We start from the raw sequence: 6,293 nt of genomic DNA, 5'->3' as shown, positions 1-6,293 counted from the left end.
AAAATGGTGGGATTGGATTGAGGACTGATTCGCTTTTTTATGCTTGAGCTTAAACTTTGACTTGCTTGAAGATTTCTATCAGGTAACTGCAGTGGGTATGGAAACAGTCTCGGGATCAGGCCCCTGACATAAAGTAAGATCTGCTTGAAGACCGCAACGTCTTCTAGTGTTCAGCCACATACAACTTCACCTCTCAGCCTTGAATGGCCTCAGGGTGCATTGGGGCGCATTCATCACATGACTTTGAGTTATTTCTGCAGCCCAGACACCAAAGGCACATTTTGTGCGGACCCGTGATCAACATCTACTTGCAGAAGTCATGGTGCAGCTTCAATCCTAATTGTTTGAGGTAAGGATTTTGTTCCCTAGCACACTGGGAAAAAGTTGTTTTTAGAAGTTGTCTGAAGGCTGACAAGAAGGAAGGAGAGCTCAAGATCAGCGTCAGAAGGTGTGGAAAGAAAGGAACTGGCATCAGCACAAAAGGGTGCTGCTTATATGAAGTGCTGCTACCTCTGCTTTAACATTAAAGTCAGTGTGGAGCCACACAAAGCCACCAATTCACAAGCAGGACCACTGTTTAACAAAATTATCCTGATCAAGACTGGCACCTGCGGGAAATTCTAAAGTAAGGAATCTGTGGTTAGAAATATTCATCAGAAAATGTGATGATTGAGTGGACTTGACACTCAGGCATTTCAAATACGTCCTATGAGATAAAATGATAAACCAAATAGTCAGCAAAACGAGAGGGCTGACCTAAACATTTCAATAGCTGAAGGAGGCCAAATCTTCTTATATTGTAAACAAAGGTACTATTGTAGTGTAGTTCCTATATTCCCAACAGGCTCTGCGCATTGGAATAATATATCCTATAGATTTGACGTAAGTCTTAGGTCAACTAGGTCTCTAGATTTCTCTTTAGCGTCTAATCAGCTCCGTACCTTGGTTTTAGAATGAAGGAGGTCTGGTATCTCTGTCTCAGGACTCAATTTCCCAACACCCTGCGAGGGGAGCTTGGAAACACTGGAGCTGGATTCTCGTCGAGAGAAATGCAGCCTCTCGATCAGTGCGTCAGCAGGAGGGTTGGCTTCCTTCGGCACTTGCTGTAGCGAGCTGCGTCGGGCAAGTAGATAGTCGAGCTGCTCCGAACCACCGTGTGTTTGCTAGGGCAAGTGAGGGCGTATCTATACCTTGAAGGTGCCTAGTTTGAAGTAAAGTCGAGCATAATAACGTCATAAAAGAACCCCAAGGGAATGGTAGTTCTTTGAAAACTCCATGAGTTCTTGGACAAATCAATATTCAAACAAGGGGATGTCCCTGACTGCTTAAGCCGATTTTTCCAAGAAATCGTTGTGGCTTTTTGGAACGGGTGGAAGTAGCCATGCCTGTATTTGGACTGCATGGGCTATGTCTAAATATGGATATAATTTCTAGGCCTATATTAGGGCAATGTGAATTGTACCTATATAAGGGCATGAAACGGGAAATTTCGCTCGGATCCTAAAACGCCATAAAATACCCACTCCACTTTATTATGTTTAATATTACCAAATTCTAAGCATTTACAACATATCTAAAGCATGATGTGTAAAAACCCCTCCCAAAATACATAAAATGCATTTGAAATGGTTGCACATGAAAGAAATAGGCATTTGTGCTGTACGCATTTTAAAAGCAATGTTGTCATTCAAAGCATATATAGTGTGACATTGGAATTCCTATCTGAATGAATCATGAAAATCCATTAATTAAATGCCTCTGAAATACAGAAGAAAAAAATCGAGACCATTCCATGACAGAATATATAAATTATTTTGGTTGTGGACAAGGTCAAATATTGTCTCTTGGAAGTATTCAAAGAATTCCTTGTTCTCTAAGAATAGTTCTACTTTAAGCAGATTTACTTTGTGCCCCCAAAAAAATTCAATTTTGGAACAGAGTCAAATCGTAGAAAAATAGAGCTCCAAAGTTGGAAGTTTTGTTTTGAAAAGTGAAGGTCGAATACAGAGTCCCATAGAACACTGTGTGCTAACTTCAAAAGTAATTCTTGTTGTTTGGAGAAAACCTCAAATCTTCTAAGCTGGTAAAGAATTAGTCTACCACAGTAGATGAAAGTTGGACCACTTCGTTAAGTAAACCGATTGCACAAAAATGTGAAGCATCGCCGTCAGCGTTAGCCGCATTAGCAATGTTCGAAGGAGATGGAGATGGTACCTGCGTGCCTGTCGATCCACGTATCTCACCATCAGCAGATTGCGTCTGTGAGATCTCAACTGATGCCGTCATCAGGATTGGTAGCTGCTGGGGACAAAACAAAGCATGGCCCATTACCGAACCAAACAAAGCATCAACATCCGTTGGCAAAGCTGATGGAAGTGTTAGACAGATGTCCAACACCCATTCTTCTCCACATAGCAGGCATCGTAGAACAGGTAAGATGCAATCTTGCCAGATTGGCTGGAATGATAGAAACCACATGGTATTCAGATCTCTTAAACGAGCCAAGCCCAGAATCTATATCATGCGCTCACAACACTTCATTGCCAGGAGAGTGTTCTCTATGGTAATCTGGGTGTCGCTGGTGACCGGACTTGCCATATCGAAGCAGAAGGAACAAGAATAGAATTCCTGCTACGAGTCCCAAAATGAGAGGCAGGCCGCCGAACACAGAGTGCAAGAAGTTTAGAAATATGCTGAGGACTGCTTCAAATGGTGTAAACAGTCCAGAAAAGTCCAGAAAAAACTGTCTTAAATACATGTCTAATACCACTGGTATCAGACATGTTTAAGATACGACCTAACATTTCTACGAAATGTACAGGGCAGTTAGTAGATAAAAGGGCATGTATCTCTGCAGAGAACCTTGTAACTTGTAGTTCATACGTCTCTTTGGACAAGGTCAGTGGCACTGTTTTTTGGAAAAGAATGGCTTTGATTCTGCTTAAAGTATCAATTCGTATAGAAGAGATGTTCAGTGAAGGCCATAACGGCGACTCCCCGTCTGTCTTAGTTTTACGAAACAATCCTTTAACACAACAAGTAACCCTGCCTGACACAGTTACGAGATAGGCTATTCCTGGCAACATGCCACAGCAGCTGTGATCATTCAACATTATATAGCTTCTGTTAGAAAGCTTCCTAAAATTTGGATCTATCACTGCAGCTGGAGAACCTTGCAGGTGGCAGGATAAGTTGGTCGAAGAACCGTCACAGGCTCCTAGTGCGCTTTTGCATTGTGTACCACTAAGAAATACTTATTTTCCCCCACTCCAACATCTGTGTGTATATGTGATGTATTACAAAAATAATCTGAGGAGCTATACTTACCAATAGCCCCCACTTATCGTCTTACCAAATAATCAATCAGTTGGCAGTGAAGAAAAGTCAATCGTTTATTAAACAACCAATACTCTATAGAGGAGCCCCTCCGACGTCACCCAGCCAGTGTGTGGAGAAGACTGCCGATTCACACCCAATACATGGCATATATACTTTCATTGCGTTACATGAGATCACCGTACATGGAAAATTACTGGTAGGCACAGTAGTTAAAAGGAAAGACCTTATATGGCACACAAAGCTCATTTAGAAGTCTGCTTCTGCTATTATTGGCGAGGGTCAGGAGGGGTGACTCCCTTTCGCTTCGGTGCCTGGGAGCACGGGGACGGTGCCTCTAGGAATGTGCTTACCACCTCTGAAACCAGATGCCACCTTGGGTCTTAGAACAAGAAAGAATAGTACATATTCAGCTGTCTGTATAACTCAACTAACAGGGCTTACTCGGCTGCTGGAAAGGGGGTGGCACACGGCCACCAATCGAGTCTAATACATGTGTACACAAAATGGAGTCTGTTTGGTTCGTGGTCTGCGTGCAAAAGAAATATAAAACAGAAGATGAGGGAAAGTTCCTGCATTAACATAACTAATTAGTGTAATCTATAATATACACTGGAATATAGATACATCGTGCTAACACAAAAGATTAATACGAATGGATGAAATCAATGTCATCCCTCATATGGTAATTCCCAGGTTGACTTTATGCATCCTGTACCCAACCTTTCATACACGCCAGCTGGTATATGTTTCAAACAATATTGAAAATTGAAAATTATGATAGGCAGAGTGATTATTCTGTGTATTAGCCATTCTGTTGCAGGTTTTTCCGAAACAGTTAATGGTAATCTTTCCAGTTTTTCAATGCTCAGCACCGTATAGTCTGCTCCTCTTTGTGCCAAAGTGATATGTTTATCTATAAGGTTAAATACAGAAAACAATGACGTGGTGTTGATTAGACGCCATGGCACATTTCCAGAGCAAAGATTTTACAACGTCCAGCCTAAAAGCATTGTATAACGTAATTGTGACTGTCCATGTTGTAGGATGAGCAAGTCCTGTTCCATTATGTCTATGGCAGAAGTACTATGCTGATAGCAGAGTAATGGGACCCCCTCAAAATTAAAGTAGGTCAGGGAAAGAGGGGAATGAAAAAACACAAAGCAGTAAGATTTCCCTCATTGACCACAGTAATTCAACACTATTATACTTCTATTACTTTATGGTCTATTACAGAAGTACATTGGTGACAACCACAAGAAGTTCATTTTACTTTTTATTATTTCAACAAGATATTTACTTTAAAAAAAAATTGTATCATTCTTTTACTTTTTTAAAAGACAGCTCATTTAGTATTGTATATATATATCAAACAAAGTTTATAATGATTTTCATAACTTTTTAGCATCATTTCATGGTTTACACAGGTGAATACATCAAGAACAATTCACCATACAGTATATACATAATAACACAAAACTATTGAAAACTAACAATTCATAAAGAGTATGGTCCCCTGGATACAAGGCACTCACACAACAATCATACTGTCACTAACTCGCTCTCACTGAATTCACTCAAAAAATCTGTACAAGGACGAGATTTTGATGACAAAAAAATCTTTGCCAAAGGATGAATCTCAAATGCCAGACATGAGATTCCGCACAGGGTCGCCTCGCGTTTCAGTGGAAAAACACCACCTTCCTCAGGACCTTTCCAGAATTGACCTCTCAATTCCCAGGGGACATGCTACAAGGAGAGAGATATGCTTTATACTTGATTATTGTCTCTTGGAACTGTTGTAGGGCATGGGTACAGGATACAGTCAGCTCACGTAGAGAGCACTATGTTCACTATCGAATGTTTGAGCAAGTAGATAATCACTTCCTTATAAAGGATGGAATCGTAAGGTTTTGCAGCCTCGAATGTGTCTCCAATAGGCTTTTAATTACGCCTTCAAAGGCTGTTCAGAGCCTGCGTGTCGTAGTAGAAGTCCACAGTGTGGACTTCTACTACGACACGTGTCATGAGGACTGCCGACACCAGGCTCTGAACAGCCTTTGAACAAGGTTGGGATGGTGTTTTGTTTAAGGCGTCACCCACCTTTTGAACTTAGAAGGATTAAAAGCCATGAATAAATAAATAAATTGAAGACGATTCAATACATCTGCCCGTAATTAAAAGCCTATTGGAGACAGGAAACAAATGATTGTTCATGGACGAGGTGCATGTTTCAATCACCCCTTGATATTCAAGTAGATCTGAGATCTCCCTGACCTGTTTTTTAGCTTCTTGATTAACTGGGTACTGCCTTTGTGAAGTTGGTTGATTTTCTAACTGGATTTTATGGTGAGGGGAATCCTCATCCCATCCAACATGATTTTTATATAATGCTGGAGCCTGGGCTACAGCCCATTTTCTGGCATAGGTGTATTTTAAGTGAATTGGAATATGATTGGAGAAGGCTGGCATAATGATGTCTTCGCCATGAAGGCACTACCTGACAAATTTTGGTGGCCAGTCTTTTTCAGCTAGAAGAATGTCATAACCCTTAGAGAGCTTCTCCCAAAGGAGTGCTCTTACTTTCCTAGTTATGTCCCCCTCCATCCGGAGCGTTATTTCATATAACTTATGGGGTACACTAACCCTGGTATCGGCAGTTTCAACTTGGATGTACTGATTCAAGTCCACTGTCTCCAGATGATCCTTCAAGATCTTGCGAGCTATGGTGACTTCTGCTGTGCTGTCCAGGATTGTCTGGGCTCACTCCCCATTCTTGAGTTGTGTCCTCAAGATCCTCGGCATGTCTGATTTTTAGACCTGCTAACTTCTTTTTGGTGAATTGGGTTTTCTTATTTTTTGGAACGTGTTGATCGTCTTTGGACTTCACACGTTCTTCCTTGTGTTCTGGCCGTCCTCTTCTTTCCGATTTCTGTGAGGAAGTCTGAAAGGTACGA

The sequence above is a fragment of the Lissotriton vulgaris genome, chromosome 2_1 (genome assembly GCF_964263255.1).
Source record: "Lissotriton vulgaris chromosome 2_1, aLisVul1.2, whole genome shotgun sequence".
NCBI lineage: Eukaryota > Metazoa > Chordata > Amphibia > Caudata > Salamandridae > Lissotriton > Lissotriton vulgaris.
Note: the sequence above shows the minus strand (reverse complement) of the source record.